The sequence below is a fragment of the Danio rerio genome, chromosome 10 (genome assembly GCF_049306965.1).
Source record: "Danio rerio strain Tuebingen ecotype United States chromosome 10, GRCz12tu, whole genome shotgun sequence".
Lineage (NCBI taxonomy): Eukaryota > Metazoa > Chordata > Actinopteri > Cypriniformes > Danionidae > Danio > Danio rerio.
The window spans coordinates 42587970-42608080 of NC_133185.1; the positions used below are offsets into that span (position 1 = coordinate 42587970).

Genomic DNA, 20111 nt, shown 5'->3' on the forward strand with positions numbered 1-20111 from the left:
ACACCGTTTCTATTTTTGCGACACATCTTTAGCTTGCGCCGCATGTTTTGCGAAGGCACGGTGTAAGGCACTTGACCAGCCAGTGCACACAGCTGCCTCCTGACCAATCAGAGCACCCCAGGCCAACCGGTCGATCAAGAGAGCACATCAGCTTTCAGATTAATCAGCGCACGTACGGCCCATGAAGAGCACATCAGCTTTCAGATTAATAAGCGCACGTACGGCCACCTGACCAACCAGAGGACCCAGGGTCCAACTGACCAGTCAGAGCACACAAGGCAACCTGACCGATCATAGCACCCTAGCTTTGTGACATTTCTATTTTACACACCGTTTCTATTTTTGCGACACATGTTTAGCTTGTGTCGCATGTTTTGCGTGCACTTCGAATTTTCGATTTTTTTCATGACATTTAGATTTTAGACACAGTTTCTATTTCTGCGACACATGTTTAGCTTGTGTCGCATGTTTTGGTGCACACTTCACATTTTCGATTTTTTTCGTGACATTTCTATTTTAGACACCGTTTCTATTTTTGCGACACATGTTTAGCTTATGTCACATGTTTTACGTGCACTTCACATTTTTTATTTTTTTCGTGACATTTCTATTTTAGACACCGTTTCTATTTTTGCGACACATGTTTAGCTTGTGTCGCATGTCTTGCGTGCACTTCGAATTTTAGATTTTTTTCGTGACATTTCTATTTTAGACACCGTTTCTATTTTTGCGACACATGTTTAGCTTGTGTCGCATGTTTTGGTGCACACTTCACATTTTCGATTTTTTTCGTGACATTTCTATTTTAGACACCGTTTCTATTTTTGCGACACATGTTTAGCTTGCGTCGCATGTTTTGTGAAGGCACGGTGTAAGGCACTTGACCAGCCAGTGCACACAGCTGCCTCCTGACCAATCAGAGCACCCCAGGCCAACCGGTCGATCAAGAGAGCACATCAGCTTTCAGATTAATCAGCGCACGTACGGCCCATGAAGAGCACATCAGCTTTCAGATTAATAAGCGCACGTACGGCCACCTGACCAACCAGAGGACCCAGGGTCCAACTGACCAGTCAGAGCACACAAGGCAACCTGACCGATCATAGCACCCTAGCTTTGTGACATTTCTATTTTACACACCGTTTCTATTTTTGCGACACATGTTTAGCTTGTGTCGCATGTTTTGCGTGCACTTCACATATTTGATTTTTTTCGTGACATTTAGGTTTTAGACACCGTTTCTATTTCTGCGACACATGTTTAGCTTGTGTCGCATGTTTTGCGTGCACACTTCACATTTTAGATTTTTTTCGTGACATTTCTATTTTAGACACCGTTTCTATTTTTGCGACACATGTTTAGCTTGTGTCGCATGTTTTGCGTGCACTTCACTTTTTTTTTTTTTCGTGACATTTCTATTTTAGACACCGTTTCTATTTTTGCGACACATGTTTAGCTTGTGTCGCATGTTTTGCGTGCACTTCGAATTTTTGTTTTTTTTTCGTGACATTTAGATTTTAGACACCGTTTCTATTTCTGCGACACATGATTAGCTTGCATCGCATGTTTTTGTGCACACTTCACATTTTCGATTTTTTTCGTGACATTTCTATTTTAGACACCGTTTCTATTTTTGCGACACATGTTTAGCTTGCGCCGCATGTTTTGCGAAGGCACGGTGTAAGGCACTTGACCAGCCAGTGCACACAGCTGCCTCCTGACCAATCAGAGCACCCCAGGCCAACCGGTCGATCAAGAGAGCACATCAGCTTTCAGATTAATCAGCGCACGTACGGCCCATGAAGAGCACATCAGCTTTCAGATTAATAAGCGCACGTACGGCCACCTGACCAACCAGAGGACCCAGGGTCCAACTGACCAGTCAGAGCACACAAGGCAACCTGACCGATCATAGCACCCTAGCTTTGTGACATTTCTATTTTAGACAACGTTTCTATTTTTGCGACACATGTTTAGCTTGTGTCGCATGTTTTGCGTGCACTTCGAATTTTCGATTTTTTTCGTGACATTTAGATTTTAGACACCGTTTCTATTTCTGCGACACATGATTAGCTTGCGTCGCATGTTTTTGTGCACACTTCACATTTTCGATTTTTTTCTTGTGACATTTCTATTTTAGACACCGTTTCTATTTTTGCGACACATGTTTAGCTTGTGTCGCATGTTTTGGTGCACACTTCACATTTTCGATTTTTTTCGTGACATTTCTATTTTAGACACCGTTTCTATTTTTGCGACACATGTTTAGCTTGCGTCGCATGTTTTGCGAAGGCACGGTGTAAGGCACTTGACCAGCCAGTGCACACAGCTGCCTCCTGACCAATCAGAGCACCCCAGGCCAACCGGTCGATCAAGAGAGCACATCAGCTTTCAGATTAATCAGCGCACGTACGGCCCATGAAGAGCACATCAGCTTTCAGATTAATAAGCGCACGTACGGCCACCTGACCAACCAGAGGACCCAGGGTCCAACTGACCAGTCAGAGCACACAAGGCAACCTGACAGATCATAGCACCCTAGCTTTGTGACATTTCTATTTTAGACAACGTTTCTATTTTTGCGACACATGTTTAGCTTGTGTCGCATGTTTTGCGTGCACTTCACATATTTGATTTTTTTCGTGACATTTAGGTTTTAGACACCGTTTCTATTTCTGCGACACATGTTTAGCTTGTGTCGCATGTTTTGGTGCACACTTCACATTTTCGTTTTTTTTCGTGACATTTCTATTTTAGACACCGTTTTTATTTTTGCGACACATGTTTAGCTTGCGCCGCATGTTTTGCGAAGGCACGGTGTAAGGCACTTGACCAGCCAGTGCACACAGCTGCCTTCTGACCAATCAGAGCACCCCAGGCCAACCGGTCGATCAAGAGAGCACATCAGCTTTCAGATTAATCAGCGCACGTACGGCCCATGAAGAGCACATCAGCTTTCAGATTAATAAGCGCACGTACGGCCACCTGACCAACCAGAGGACCCAGGGTCCAACTGACCAGTCAGAGCACACAAGGCAACCTGACCGATCATAGCACCCTAGCTTTGTGACATTTCTATTTTACACACCGTTTCTATTTTTGCGACACATGTTTAGCTTGTGTCGCATGTTTTGCGTGCACTTCACATATTTGATTTTTTTCGTGACATTTAGGTTTTAGACACCGTTTCTATTTCTGCGACACATGTTTAGCTTGTGTCGCATGTTTTGCGTGCACACTTCACATTTTAGATTTTTTTCGTGACATTTCTATTTTAGACACCGTTTCTATTTTTGCGACACATGTTTAGCTTGTGTCGCATGTTTTGCGTGCACTTCACATTTTTTATTTTTTTTGTGACATTTCTATTTTAGACACCGTTTCTATTTTTGCGACACATGTTTAGCTTGTGTCGCATGTTTTGCGTGCACTTCGAATTTTCGTTTTTTTTCGTGACATTTAGATTTTAGACACCGTTTCTATTTCTGCGACACATGATTAGCTTGCGTCGCATGTTTTTGTGCACACTTCACATTTTCGATTTTTGTCGTGACATTTCTATTTTAGACACCGTTTCTATTTTTGCGACACATGTTTAGCTTGCGTCGCATGTTTTGGTGCACACTTCACATTTTCGATGTTTTTCATGACATTTCTATTTTAGACACCGTTTCTATTTTTGCGACACATGTTTAGCTTGTGTCGCATGTTTTGGTGCACACTTCACATTTTCGATTTTTTTCATGACATTTCTATTTTAGACACCGTTTCTGTTTTTGCGACACATGTTTAGCTTGCGTCGCATGTTTTGCGAAGGCACGGTGTAAGGCACTTGACCAGCCAGTGCACACAGCTGCCTCCTGACCAATCAGAGCACCCCAGGCCAACCGGTCGATAAAGAGAGCACATCAGCTTTCAGATTAATCAGCGCACGTACGGCCCATGAAGAGCACATCAGCTTTCAGATTAATAAGCGCACGTACGGCCACCTGACCAACCAGAGGACCCAGGGTCCAACTGACCAGTCAGAGCACACAAGGCAACCTGACCGATCATAGCACCCTAGCTTTGTGACATTTCTATTTTACACACCGTTTCTATTTTTGCGACACATGTTTAGCTTGTGTCGCATGTTTTGCGTGCACTTCACATTTTTTATTTTTTTTGTGACATTTCTATTTTAGACACCGTTTCTATTTTTGCGACACATGTTTAGCTTGTGTCGCATGTTTTGCGTGCACTTCGAATTTTCGATTTTTTTCGTGACATTTAGATTTTAGACACCGTTTCTATTTCTGCGACACATGATTAGCTTGCGTCGCATGTTTTTGTGCACACTTCACATTTTCGATTTTTGTCGTGACATTTCTATTTTAGACACCGTTTCTATTTTTGCGACACATGTTTAGCTTGCGTCGCATGTTTTGGTGCACACTTCACATTTTCGATGTTTTTCATGACATTTCTATTTTAGACACCGTTTCTATTTTTGCGACACATGTTTAGGTTGTGTCGCATGTTTTGGTGCACACTTCACATTTTCGATTTTTTTCATGACATTTCTATTTTAGACACCGTTTCTATTTTTGCGACACATGTTTAGCTTGCGCCGCATGTTTTGCGAAGGCACGGTGTAAGGCACTTGACCAGCCAGTGCACACAGCTGCCTCCTGACCAATCAGAGCACCCCAGGCCAACCGGTCGATCAAGAGAGCACATCAGCTTTCAGATTAATCAGCGCACGTACGGCCCATGAAGAGCACATCAGCTTTCAGATTAATAAGCGCACGTACGGCCACCTAACCAACCAGAGGACCCAGGGTCCAACTGACCAGTCAGAGCACACAAGGCAACCTGACCGATCATAGCACCCTAGCTTTGTGACATTTCTATTTTACACACCGTTTCTATTTTTGCGACACATGTTTAGCTTGTGTCGCATGTTTTGCGTGCACTTCACATATTTGATTTTTTTCGTGACATTTAGGTTTTAGACACCGTTTCTATTTCTGCGACACATGTTTAGCTTGTGTCGCATGTTTTGCGTGCACTTCACATTTTAGATTTTTTTCGTGACATTTCTATTTTAGACACCGTTTCTATTTTTGCGACACATGTTTAGCTTGTGTCGCATGTTTTGCGTGCACTTCACATTTTTTATTTTTTTCGTGACATTTCTATTTTAGACACCGTTTCTATTTTTGCGACACATGTTTAGCTTGTGTCGCATGTTTTGCGTGCACTTCGAATTTTCGATTTTTTTCATGACATTTAGATTTTAGACACAGTTTCTATTTCTGCGACACATGATTAGCTTGCGTCGCATGTTTTTGTGCACACTTCACATTTTCGATTTTTTTCGTGACATTTCTATTTTAGACACCGTTTCTATTTTTGCGACACATGTTTAGCTTGTGTCGCATGTTTTGGTGCACACTTCACATTTTCGATTTTTTTCGTGACATTTCTATTTTAGACACCGTTTCTATTTTTGCGACACATGTTTAGCTTGCGTCGCATGTTTTGCGAAGCACGGTGTAAGGCACTTGACCAGCCAGTGCACACAGCTGCCTCCTGACCAATCAGAGCACCCCAGGCCAACCGGTCGATCAAGAGAGCACATCAGCTTTCAGATTAACCAGCGCACGTACGGCCCATGAAGAGCACATCAGCTTTCAGATTAATAAGCGCACGTACGGCCACCTGACCAACCAGAGGACCCAGGGTCCAACTGACCAGTCAGAGCACACAAGGCAACCTGACCGATCATAGCACCCTAGCTTTGTGACATTTCTATTTTACACACCGTTTCTATTTTTGCGACACATGTTTAGCTTGTGTCGCATGTTTTGCGTGCACTTCACATATTTGATTTTTTCGTGACATTTAGGTTTTAGACACCGTTTCTATTTCTGCGACACATGTTTAGCTTGTGTCGCATGTTTTGCGTGCACACTTCACATTTTAGATTTTTTTCGTGACATTTCTATTTTAGACACCGTTTCTATTTTTGCGACACATGTTTAGCTTGTGTCGCATGTTTTGCGTGCACTTCACATTTTTTATTTTTTTCGTGACATTTCTATTTTAGACACCGTTTCTATTTTTGCGACACATGTTTAGCTTGTGTCGCATGTTTTGCGTGCACTTCGAATTTTCGTTTTTTTCGGGACATTTAGATTTTAGACACCGTTTCTATTTCTGCGACACATGATTAGCTTGCGTCGCATGTTTTTGTGCACAATTCACATTTTCGATTTTTTTCGTGACATTTCTATTTTAGACACCGTTTCTATTTTTGCGACACATGTTTAGCTTGCGCCGCATGTTTTGCGAAGGCACGGTGTAAGGCACTTGACCAGCCAGTGCACACAGCTGCCTCCTGACCAATCAGAGCACCCCAGGCCAACCGGTCGATCAAGAGAGCACATCAGCTTTCAGATTAATCAGCGCACGTACGGCCCATGAAGAGCACATCAGCTTTCAGATTAATAAGCGCACGTACGGCCACCTAACCAACCAGAGGACCCAGGGTCCAACTGACCAGTCAGAGCACACAAGGCAACCTGACCGATCATAGCACCCTAGCTTTGTGACATTTCTATTTTACACACCGTTTCTATTTTTGCGACACATGTTTAGCTTGTGTCGCATGTTTTGCGTGCACTTCACATATTTGATTTTTTTCGTGACATTTAGGTTTTAGACACCGTTTCTATTTCTGCGACACATGTTTAGCTTGTGTCGCATGTTTTGCGTGCACACTTCACATTTTAGATTTTTTTCGTGACATTTCTATTTTAGACACCGTTTCTATTTTTGCGACACATGTTTAGCTTGTGTCGCATGTTTTGCGTGCACTTCACATTTTTTATTTTTTTCGTGACATTTCTATTTTAGACACCGTTTCTATTTTTGCGACACATGTTTAGCTTGTGTCGCATGTTTTGCGTGCACTTCGAATTTTCGATTTTTTTTGTGACATTTAGATTTTAGACACCGTTTCTATTTCTGCGACACATGATTAGCTTGCGTCGCATGTTTTTGTACACACTTCACATTTTCGATTTTTTTCGTGACATTTCTATTTTAGACACCGTTTCTATTTTTGCGACACATGTTTAGCTTGTGTCGCATGTTTTGGTGCACACTTCACATTTTCGATTTTTTTCGTGACATTTCTATTTTAGACACCGTTTCTATTTTTGCGACACATGTTTAGCTTGCGTCGCATGTTTTGCGAAGGCACGGTGTAAGGCACTTGACCAGCCAGTGCACACAGCTGCCTCCTGACCAATCAGAGCACCCCAGGCCAACCGGTCGATCAAGAGAGCACATCAGCTTTCAGATTAATCAGCGCACGTACGGCCCATGAAGAGCACATCAGCTTTCAGATTAATAAGCGCACGTACGGCCACCTGACCAACCAGAGGACCCAGGGTCCAACTGACCAATCAGAGCACACAAGGCAACCTGACCGATCATAGCACCCTAGCTTTGTGACATTTCTATTTTACACACCGTTTCTATTTTTGCGACACATGTTTAGCTTGTGTCGCATGTTTTGCGTGCACTTCACATATTTGATTTTTTTCGTGACATTTAGGTTTTAGACACCGTTTCTATTTCTGCGACACATGTTTAGCTTGTGTCGCATGTTTTGCGTGCACACTTCACATTTTAGATTTTTTTCGTGACATTTCTATTTTAGACACCGTTTCTATTTTTGCGACACATGTTTAGCTTGTGTCGCATGTTTTGCGTGCACTTCACATTTTTTATTTTTTTCGTGACATTTCTATTTTAGACACCGTTTCTATTTTTGCGACACATGTTTAGCTTGTGTCGCATGTTTTGCGTGCACTTCGAATTTTCGTTTTTTTCGGGACATTTAGATTTTAGACACCATTTCTATTTCTGCGACACATGATTAGCTTGCGTCGCATGTTTTTGTGCACACTTCACATTTTCGATTTTTTTCGTGACATTTCTATTTTAGACACCGTTTCTATTTTTGCGACACATCTTTAGCTTGCGCCGCATGTTTTGCGAAGGCACGGTGTAAGGCACTTGACCAGCCAGTGCACACAGCTGCCTCCTGACCAATCAGAGCACCCCAGGCCAACCGGTCGATCAAGAGAGCACATCAGCTTTCAGATTAATCAGCGCACGTACGGCCCATGAAGAGCACATCAGCTTTCAGATTAATAAGCGCACGTACGGCCACCTGACCAACCAGAGGACCCAGGGTCCAACTGACCAGTCAGAGCACACAAGGCAACCTGACCGATCATAGCACCCTAGCTTTGTGACATTTCTATTTTAGACAACGTTTCTATTTTTGCGATACATGTTTAGCTTGTGTCGCATGTTTTGCGTGCACTTCGAATTTTCGATTTTTTTCGTGACATTTAGATTTTAGACACCGTTTCTATTTCTGCGACACATGATTAGCTTGCGTCGCATGTTTTTGTGCACACTTCACATTTTCGATTTTTTTCGTGACATTTCTATTTTAGACACCGTTTCTATTTTTGCGACACATGTTTAGCTTGTGTCGCATGTTTTGGTGCACACTTCACATTTTCGATTTTTTTCGTGACATTTCTATTTTAGACACCGTTTCTATTTTTGCGACACATGTTTAGCTTGCGTCGCATGTTTTGCGAAGGCACGGTGTAAGGCACTTGACCAGCCAGTGCACACAGCTGCCTCCTGACCAATCAGAGCACCCCAGGCCAACCGGTCGATCAAGAGAGCACATCAGCTTTCAGATTAATCAGCGCACGTACGGCCCATGAAGAGCACATCAGCTTTCAGATTAATAAGCGCACGTACGGCCACCTGACCAACCAGAGGACCCAGGGTCCAACTGACCAGTCAGAGCACACAAGGCAACCTGACCGATCATAGCACCCTAGCTTTGTGACATTTCTATTTTAGACAACGTTTCTTTTTTTGCGACACATGTTTAGCTTGTGTCGCATGTTTTGCGTGCACTTCACATATTTGATTTTTTTCGTGACATTTCTATTTTAGACACCGTTTCTATTTTTGCGACACATGTTTAGCTTATGTCACGTTTTACGTGCACTTCACATTTTTTATTTTTTTCGTGACATTTCTATTTTAGACACCGTTTCTATTTTTGCGACACATGTTTAGCTTGTGTCGCATGTTTTGCGTGCACTTCGAATTTTCGATTTTTTTCGTGACATTTAGATTTTAGACACCGTTTCTATTTCTGCGACACATGATTAGCTTGCGTCGCATGTTTTTGTGCACACTTCACATTTTCGATTTTTTTCGTGACATTTCTATTTTAGACACCGTTTTTATTTTTGCGACACATGTTTAGCTTGCGTCGCATGTTTTGGTGCACACTTCACATTTTCGATGTTTTTCATGACATTTCTATTTTAGACACCGTTTCTATTTTTGCGACACATGTTTAGCTTGTGTCGCATGTTTTGGTGCACACTTCACATTTTCGATTTTTTTCATGACATTTCTATTTTAGACACCGTTTCTATTTTTGCGACACATGTTTAGCTTGCGTCGCATGTTTTGCGAAGGCACGGTGTAAGGCACTTGACCAGCCAGTGCACACAGCTGCCTCCTGACCAATCAGAGCACCCCAGGCCAACCGGTCGATAAAGAGAGCACATCAGCTTTCAGATTAATCAGCGCACGTACGGCCCATGAAGAGCACATCAGCTTTCAGATTAATAAGCGCACGTACGGCCACCTGACCAACCAGAGGACCCAGGGTCCAACTGACCAGTCAGAGCACACAAGGCAACCTGACCGATCATAGCACCCTAGCTTTGTGACATTTCTATTTTACACACCGTTTCTATTTTTGCGACACATGTTTAGCTTGTGTCGCATGTTTTGCGTGCACTTCACATATTTGATTTTTTTCGTGACATTTAGGTTTTAGACACCGTTTCTATTTCTGCGACACTTGTTTAGCTTGTGTCGCATGTTTTGCGTGCACACTTCACATTTTAGATTTTTTTCTCGTGACATTTCTATTTTAGACACCGTTTCTATTTTTGCGACACATGTTTAGCTTGCGCCGCATGTTTTGTGTGCACTTCACATTTTTTATTTTTTTCGTGACATTTCTATTTTAGACACCGTTTCTATTTTTGCGACACATGTTTAGCTTGTGTCGCATGTTTTGCGTGCACTTTGAATTTTCGTTTTTTTTCGTGACATTTAGATTTTAGACACCGTTTCTATTTCTGCGACACATGATTAGCTTGCGTCGCATGTTTTTGTGCACACTTCACATTTTCGATTTTTTTCGTGACATTTCTATTTTAGACACCGTTTCTATTTTTGCGACACATGTTTAGCTTGCGCCGCATGTTTTGGTGCACACTTCACATTTTCGATGTTTTTCATGACATTTCTATTTTAGACACCGTTTCTATTTTTGCGACACATGTTTAGGTTGTGTCGCATGTTTTGGTGCACACTTCACATTTTCGATTTTTTTCATGACATTTCTATTTTAGACACCGTTTCTATTTTTGCGACACATGTTTAGCTTGCGCCGCATGTTTTGCGAAGGCACGGTGTAAGGCACTTGACCAGCCAGTGCACACAGCTGCCTCCTGACCAATCAGAGCACCCCAGGCCAACCGGTCGATCAAGAGAGCACATCAGCTTTCAGATTAATCAGCGCACGTACGGCCCATGAAGAGCACATCAGCTTTCAGATTAATAAGCGCACGTACGGCCACCTAACCAACCAGAGGACCCAGGGTCCAACTGACCAGTCAGAGCACACAAGGCAACCTGACCGATCATAGCACCCTAGCTTTGTGACATTTCTATTTTACACACCGTTTCTATTTTTGCGACACATGTTTAGCTTGTGTCGCATGTTTTGCGTGCACTTCACATATTTGATTTTTTTCGTGACATTTAGGTTTTAGACACCGTTTCTATTTCTGCGACACATGTTTAGCTTGTGTCGCATGTTTTGCGTGCACTTCACATTTTAGATTTTTTTCGTGACATTTCTATTTTAGACACCGTTTCTATTTTTGCGACACATGTTTAGCTTGTGTCGCATGTTTTGCGTGCACTTCACATTTTTTATTTTTTTCGTGACATTTCTATTTTAGACACCGTTTCTATTTTTGCGACACATGTTTAGCTTGTGTCGCATGTTTTGCGTGCACTTCGAATTTTCGATTTTTTTCATGACATTTAGATTTTAGACACAGTTTCTATTTCTGCGACACATGATTAGCTTGCGTCGCATGTTTTTGTGCACACTTCACATTTTCGATTTTTTTCGTGACATTTCTATTTTAGACACCGTTTCTATTTTTGCGACACATGTTTAGCTTGTGTCGCATGTTTTGGTGCACACTTCACATTTTCGATTTTTTTCGTGACATTTCTATTTTAGACACCGTTTCTATTTTTGCGACACATGTTTAGCTTGCGTCGCATGTTTTGCGAAGCACGGTGTAAGGCACTTGACCAGCCAGTGCACACAGCTGCCTCCTGACCAATCAGAGCACCCCAGGCCAACCAGTCGATCAAGAGAGCACATCAGCTTTCAGATTAACCAGCGCACGTACGGCCCATGAAGAGCACATCAGCTTTCAGATTAATAAGCGCACGTACGGCCACCTGACCAACCAGAGGACCCAGGGTCCAACTGACCAGTCAGAGCACACAAGGCAACCTGACCGATCATAGCACCCTAGCTTTGTGACATTTCTATTTTACACACCGTTTCTATTTTTGCGACACATGTTTAGCTTGTGTCGCATGTTTTGCGTGCACTTCACATATTTGATTTTTTCGTGACATTTAGGTTTTAGACACCGTTTCTATTTCTGCGACACATGTTTAGCTTGTGTCGCATGTTTTGCGTGCACACTTCACATTTTAGATTTTTTTCGTGACATTTCTATTTTAGACACCGTTTCTATTTTTGCGACACATGTTTAGCTTGTGTCGCATGTTTTGCGTGCACTTCACATTTTTTATTTTTTTCGTGACATTTCTATTTTAGACACCGTTTCTATTTTTGCGACACATGTTTAGCTTGTGTCGCATGTTTTGCGTGCACTTCGAATTTTCGTTTTTTTCGGGACATTTAGATTTTAGACACCGTTTCTATTTCTGCGACACATGATTAGCTTGCGTCGCATGTTTTTGTGCACAATTCACATTTTCGATTTTTTTCGTGACATTTCTATTTTAGACACCGTTTCTATTTTTGCGACACATGTTTAGCTTGCGCCGCATGTTTTGCGAAGGCACGGTGTAAGGCACTTGACCAGCCAGTGCACACAGCTGCCTCCTGACCAATCAGAGCACCCCAGGCCAACCGGTCGATCAAGAGAGCACATCAGCTTTCAGATTAATCAGCGCACGTACGGCCCATGAAGAGCACATCAGCTTTCAGATTAATAAGCGCACGTACGGCCACCTGACCAACCAGAGGACCCAGGGTCCAACTGACCAGTCAGAGCACACAAGGCAACCTGACCGATCATAGCACCCTAGCTTTGTGACATTTCTATTTTACACACCGTTTCTATTTTTGCGACACATGTTTAGCTTGTGTCGCATGTTTTGCGTGCACTTCACATATTTGATTTTTTTCGTGACATTTAGGTTTTAGACACCGTTTCTATTTCTGCGACACATGTTTAGCTTGTGTCGCATGTTTTGCGTGCACACTTCACATTTTAGATTTTTTTCGTGACATTTCTATTTTAGACACCGTTTCTATTTTTGCGACACATGTTTAGCTTGTGTCGCATGTTTTGCGTGCACTTCACATTTTTTATTTTTTTCGTGACATTTCTATTTTAGACACCGTTTCTATTTTTGCGACACATGTTTAGCTTGTGTCGCATGTTTTGCGTGCACTTCGAATTTTCGATTTTTTTTGTGACATTTAGATTTTAGACACCGTTTCTATTTCTGCGACACATGATTAGCTTGCGTCGCATGTTTTTGTGCACACTTCACATTTTCGATTTTTTTCGTGACATTTCTATTTTAGACACCGTTTCTATTTTTGCGACACATGTTTAGCTTGTGTCGCATGTTTTGGTGCACACTTCACATTTTCGATTTTTTTCGTGACATTTCTATTTTAGACACCGTTTCTATTTTTGCGACACATGTTTAGCTTGCGTCGCATGTTTTGCGAAGGCACGGTGTAAGGCACTTGACCAGCCAGTGCACACAGCTGCCTCCTGACCAATCAGAGCACCCCAGGCCAACCGGTCGATCAAGAGAGCACATCAGCTTTCAGATTAATCAGCGCACGTACGGCCCATGAAGAGCACATCAGCTTTCAGATTAATAAGCGCACGTACGGCCACCTGACCAACCAGAGGACCCAGGGTCCAACTGACCAATCAGAGCACACAAGGCAACCTGACCGATCATAGCACCCTAGCTTTGTGACATTTCTATTTTACACACCGTTTCTATTTTTGCGACACATGTTTAGCTTGTGTCGCATGTTTTGCGTGCACTTCACATATTTGATTTTTTTCGTGACATTTAGGTTTTAGACACCGTTTCTATTTCTGCGACACATGTTTAGCTTGTGTCGCATGTTTTGCGTGCACACTTCACATTTTAGATTTTTTTCGTGACATTTCTATTTTAGACACCGTTTCTATTTTTGCGACACATGTTTAGCTTGTGTCGCATGTTTTGCGTGCACTTCACATTTTTTATTTTTTTCGTGACATTTCTATTTTAGACACCGTTTCTATTTTTGCGACACATGTTTAGCTTGTGTCGCATGTTTTGCGTGCACTTCGAATTTTCGTTTTTTTCGGGACATTTAGATTTTAGACACCGTTTCTATTTCTGCGACACATGATTAGCTTGCGTCGCATGTTTTTGTGCACACTTCACATTTTCGATTTTTTTCGTGACATTTCTATTTTAGACACCGTTTCTATTTTTGCGACACATCTTTAGCTTGCGCCGCATGTTTTGCGAAGGCACGGTGTAAGGCACTTGACCAGCCAGTGCACACAGCTGCCTCCTGACCAATCAGAGCACCCCAGGCCAACCGGTCGATCAAGAGAGCACATCAGCTTTCAGATTAATCAGCGCACGTACGGCCCATGAAGAGCACATCAGCTTTCAGATTAATAAGCGCACGTACGGCCACCTGACCAACCAGAGGACCCAGGGTCCAACTGACCAGTCAGAGCACACAAGGCAACCTGACCGATCATAGCACCCTAGCTTTGTGACATTTCTATTTTAGACAACGTTTCTATTTTTGCGATACATGTTTAGCTTGTGTCGCATGTTTTGCGTGCACTTCGAATTTTCGATTTTTTTCGTGACATTTAGATTTTAGACACCGTTTCTATTTCTGCGACACATGATTAGCTTGCGTCGCATGTTTTTGTGCACACTTCACATTTTCGATTTTTTTCGTGACATTTCTATTTTAGACACCGTTTCTATTTTTGCGACACATGTTTAGCTTGTGTCGCATGTTTTGGTGCACACTTCACATTTTCGATTTTTTTCGTGACATTTCTATTTTAGACACCGTTTCTATTTTTGCGACACATGTTTAGCTTGCGTCGCATGTTTTGCGAAGGCACGGTGTAAGGCACTTGACCAGCCAGTGCACACAGCTGCCTCCTGACCAATCAGAGCACCCCAGGCCAACCGGTCGATCAAGAGAGCACATCAGCTTTCAGATTAATCAGCGCACGTACGGCCCATGAAGAGCACATCAGCTTTCAGATTAATAAGCGCACGTACGGCCACCTGACCAACCAGAGGACCCAGGGTCCAACTGACCAGTCAGAGCACACAAGGCAACCTGACCGATCATAGCACCCTAGCTTTGTGACATTTCTATTTTAGACAACGTTTCTTTTTTTGCGACACATGTTTAGCTTGTGTCGCATGTTTTGCGTGCACTTCACATATTTGATTTTTTTCGTGACATTTCTATTTTAGACACCGTTTCTATTTTTGCGACACATGTTTAGCTTATGTCACATGTTTTACGTGCACTTCACATTTTTTATTTTTTTCGTGACATTTCTATTTTAGACACCGTTTCTATTTTTGCGACACATGTTTAGCTTGTGTCGCATGTTTTGCGTGCACTTCGAATTTTCGATTTTTTTCGTGACATTTAGATTTTAGACACCGTTTCTATTTCTGCGACACATGATTAGCTTGCGTCGCATGTTTTTGTGCACACTTCACATTTTCGATTTTTTTCGTGACATTTCTATTTTAGACACCGTTTTTATTTTTGCGACACATGTTTAGCTTGCGCCGCATGTTTTGCGAAGGCACGGTGTAAGGCACTTGACCAGCCAGTGCACACAGCTGCCTCCTGACCAATCAGAGCACCCCAGGCCAACCGGTCGATCAAGAGAGCACATCAGCTTTCAGATTAATCAGCGCACGTACGGCCCATGAAGAGCACATCAGCTTTCAGATTAATAAGCGCACGTACGGCCACCTGACCAACCAGAGGACCCAGGGTCCAACTGACCAGTCAGAGCACACAAGGCAACCTGACCGATCATAGCACCCTAGCTTTGTGACATTTCTATTTTACACACCGTTTCTATTTTTGCGAAACATGTTTAGCTTGTGTCGCATGTTTTGCGTGCACTTCACACATTTGATTTTTTTCATCACATTTAGGTTTTAGACACCGTTTCTATTTCTGCGACACATGTTTAGCTTGTGTCGCATGTTTTGCGTGCACACTTCACATTTTAGATTTTTTTCGTGACATTTCTATTTTAGACACCGTTTCTATTTTTGCGACACATGTTTAGCTTGTGTCGCATGTTTTGCGTGCACTTCACATTTTTTATTTTTTTCGTGACATTTCTATTTTAGACACCGTCTCTATTTTTGCGACACATGTTTAGCTTGTGTAGCATGTTTTGCGTGCACTTCGAATTTTCGATTTTTTTCGCAACATTTAGATTTTAGACACCGTTTCTATTTTTGCGACACATGTTTAGCTTGTGTAGCATGTTTTGCGTGCACTTCGAATTTTCGATTTTTTTCGTGACATTTAGATTTTAGACACCGTTTCTATTTCTGCGACACATGATTAGCTTGCGTCGCATGTTTTTGTGCACACTTCACATTTTAGATTTTTTCGTGACATTTCTTTTTTAGACACCGTTTCTATTTTTGCGACACATGTTTAGCTTGTGTCGCATGTTTTGCATGCACTTCTCATTTTTATTTTTTTCGTGACATTTCTATTTTAGACACCGTTTCTATTTTTGCGACACATGTTTAGCTTGTGTCGCATGTTTTGCGTGCACTTCGAATTTTCGATTTTTTTCGTGACATTTAGATTTTAGACACCGTTTCTATTTCTGTGACACGATTAGCTTGTGTCGCATGTTTTTGTGCACACTTCACATTTTCGATTTTTTTCGTGACATTTCTATTTTAGACACCGTTTCTATTTTTGCGACACATGTTTAGCTTGCGCCGCATGTTTTGCGAAGGCACGTTGTAAGGCACTTGACCAGCCAGTGCACACAGCTGCCTCCTGACCAATCAGAGCACCCCAGGCCAACCGGTCGATCAAGAGAGCACATCAGCTTTCAGATTAATCAGCGCACGTACGGCCCATGAAGAGCACATCAGCTTTCAGATTAATAAGCGCACGTACGGCCACCTGACCAACCAGAGGACCCAGGGTCCAACTGACCAGTCAGAGCACACAAGGCAACCTGACCGATCATAGCACCCTTGCTTTTTTGACATTTCTATTTTAGACAATGTTTCTATTTTTGCGACACATGTTTAGCTTGTGTCGCATGTTTTGCGTGCACTTCGAATTTTCGATTTTTTTCGTGACATTTAGGTTTTAGACACCGTTTCTATTTCTGCGACACATGATTAGCTTGCGTCGCATGTTTTGGTGCACACTTCACATTTTCATTTTTTTTCGTGAAATTTCTATTTTAGACCCCGTTTCTATTTTTGCGACACATGTTTAGCTTGTGTTGCATGTTTTGGTGCACACTTCACATTTTCGATTTTTTTCGTGACATTTAGATTTTAGACACCGTTTCTATTTTTGCGACACATGATTAGCTTGTGTCGCATGTTTTGCGTGCACTTCACATTTTCGATTTTTTTCGTCACATTTAGATTTTAGACACCGTTTCTATTTTTGCGAGACATGATTAGCTTGCGTCGCATGTTTTGGTGCACACTTGACATTTTAGTTTTTTTCGTCACATTTAGATTTTAGACACCGTTTCTATTTTTGTGACACATGTTTAGCTTGTGTCGCATGTTTTGTGTGCACTTGATATTTTCTCGTCAAGTGCACATCAGCTACCTGATAAGCGCAATCTGGTTGATGAACTCCAGGTGCTTCTTCTCGTCCAGCTGTGCAATGCTGTGTTTGCTCTTCTGCAGTTTGTGTTGGGTGTTGTCCAGCTTTTACCGCAGCGACTGGTTCTGCCAACACGCTGATGATCTGACAACACACAGACATTTGCATTATGTATACATAAATACTGCATTTCCAGTAAAATGGATTTTTTTATAATTAATGTCATGATACGATCATCAGCATCTTAAATTCCTCAGTTTCTATTATTTAGATTGTTTTACATTCATATGTATTTACATATCTATTATATTATCTTTGTATGACAATACAAAAAAGAAATTACAGATTGTGAAAGGCATTTATAATGCATTGTTTATTAGCAGGCCAGCAAATTTGATGTTATTCTCTCTTCTCACACAAACATTACTTTTTCTGAAAATCTTGATAACACTTGTGTGGAGATTTTCTTATTTCAGCAAATAAGATTGTAAAAAAAATTATATTTCTACTCCAAGCCTTCTATGTTTACTTATCAGTGGTGACTTCCGATACAGAGAAACCTGGAAATGTAAAAAGGTCTATTAGTATAATAGATCAACAAATTAACATACATACACAGATACAATTAAGGGCAAAATTATTCACTCTTCACGTCGCGTCATTTTAAAAAATTCTTAGCAGTGGACAATTAGGAGAACTATTATGTCGCCTTAGTTCATTTTATTCCCTAGCTCAGTGGTCCTCAACAATCAATATTAAATCAATTGGTACCAGGCTGAACATAAAATTATTAATTATTTCCATTGTATTTATTATCCAAGTCTGAACTGTCTTTTACTTTGAAAAGTCTTTTATTTCGAAAAATTACCGTATTCTCTCGCTTACACCTTGGTCACTTGAGCGTCCATATGTAACCCACTAACAGCAAAGTGAGTAAAAATTAGACCTCTTTAGAAAGTTTCTTTGCTAAGGGGGCCCAGTGAACGACCCACAAACTGCCAAGAAATGGATTTTCAAGCCATTTGTCAAAAAAAATCTGGTAAATGCATCATGTCTTTGCAAGAAGATCAACTGATGGAAATCGCAAATGACAGCGGCCTTTTAGGGGCCGTTTGCATGTTGCGCATTTATAGAGTTCGCAAAAGTTTGTTGTTTCCAATAGAGGTGCACATCTTGAGCGCACAAGTGGCATGACGCAGTCGTGCCAATAAATCCCGCAAGTGCACCACGAGTCACTTAACAAGAATTGACCAATTAGTTTCAGCTTGTTGAAAACATTTACATTTTGGTAAGACTAATTTTGTCAGACAAACACAGAACACACAAACACTGCAGTGCTTTGTAATTTTATCCATAAATAAAACTTGTATCAGAGCGATAGCAATGTTTTGTCAAGATAAATAACTCCTTTTAACTGTTATTTACAACATGGTGCGAGGCTAAAATATCAATATTAATCTTAATACAAAAATATTGATGTCAATATTTGATTAATCCAATTATAACTACATTAAATGGTGCCCCATGCGAGGCTAAAATATCAGTATTATCATCAATACCAAAATATTGCCGTTAATACTTTTTATAAATCCAATTATCACTACACAGTTGCAGAAGAGGCCTGGCAGAGCACCACCAGGAATAAAACCCAGCTTCTTGTGATGTCTATGCATTGCAGACTTCAGGCTTTAATTGACTGCGAAGGATTTGCCACCAAGTACTAATAAGTGAAAGTTTGGTTTATGATAATTATCCTGTCCAATTACTTTTGGTCCCTTAAAAAGTGGGAGGCATATGCAAACTGATATATTTTCTACAGCGTTCACCTGATTTGGATGTAAATGCCCTCCTATTAAAGCTGCCAGTCTGCAGTTAAAGAACATCTTGTTAATTTAATTTTAAATCCATGTGTTAGTATATCGAGCCAAAAAGGTTAGAATTGTGTCTATGTTCAAATATTTATGGACCTAACTGTATATTGAATTTATGGATGGGCCCCAAAATAGACAATTAATTGTCAATGCAAATTTTTATGACAAGTGCATAATCACACTTATTTCTTACTGAATTAATCATCAGCCAAAATTCATAATCATGAGAGCTCTGTGTGTATGTGCGCATTTGTTTTACCTGTGCTTCTCCCAGGCCCAGCTCAAGGTCCTCCTCCAGGTCCTCCAGCAGCAGTCAGGATTTCGCCTGCACTCCTGTTTCCGCTGTGCTTCTACCAGGCCCAGCTCAATGTCCTCCTTCAGGTCCTCCAGCAGCAGTCTGGATTTCTCCTGCACTCCTGTTTCCGCTGTGCTTCTCCTAGGCCCAGCTCAACGTCCTCCTTCTGGTTCTCCAGCAGCAGTCTGGATTTCTCCTGCGCTCCTGTTTCCGCTGTGCTTCTTCCAGGCCCAGCTCAACATCCTCCTTCAGGTTCTCCAGCAACAGTCTGGATTTCTCCTGCACTCCTGTTTCCGCTGTGCTTCTTCCAGGCCCAGCTCAACGTCCTCCTTCTGGTTCTCCAGCAGCAGTCTGGATTTCTCCTGCGCTCCTGTTTCCGCTGTGCTTCTTCCAGGCCCAGCTCAACATCCTCCTTCAGGTTCTCCAGCAGCAGTCTGGATTTCTCCTGCACTCCTGTTTCCGCTGTGCTTCTTCCAGGCCCAGCTCAACATCCTCCTTCAGGTTCTCCAGCAGCAGTCTGGATTTCTCCTGCACTCCTGTTTCCGCTGTGCTTCTCCTAGGCCCAGCTCAACGT

General features: G+C 41.8%; 1 long non-coding RNA gene across 2 annotated transcripts in view; it reads right to left on the reverse strand.

The window, feature by feature from the left end:
* The window catches only part of si:dkey-65j4.2, a 123278-nt gene extending 103447 nt beyond the window's left edge, over positions 1-19831 (reverse strand). The window contains exons 1-2 of one of the 2 annotated variants that reach the window (XR_011017078.2): positions 19502-19756; positions 17375-17515 (exon numbers count right to left, since the gene is read on the reverse strand). This is a non-coding gene — a long non-coding RNA (si:dkey-65j4.2). Of the gene's footprint in view, positions 1-14877; positions 17516-19501 lie in introns of those variants that run through there. The other variant, XR_012386492.1, reaches the window with a different exon arrangement.
* Positions 19832-20111: the final 280 nt, after the last annotated feature.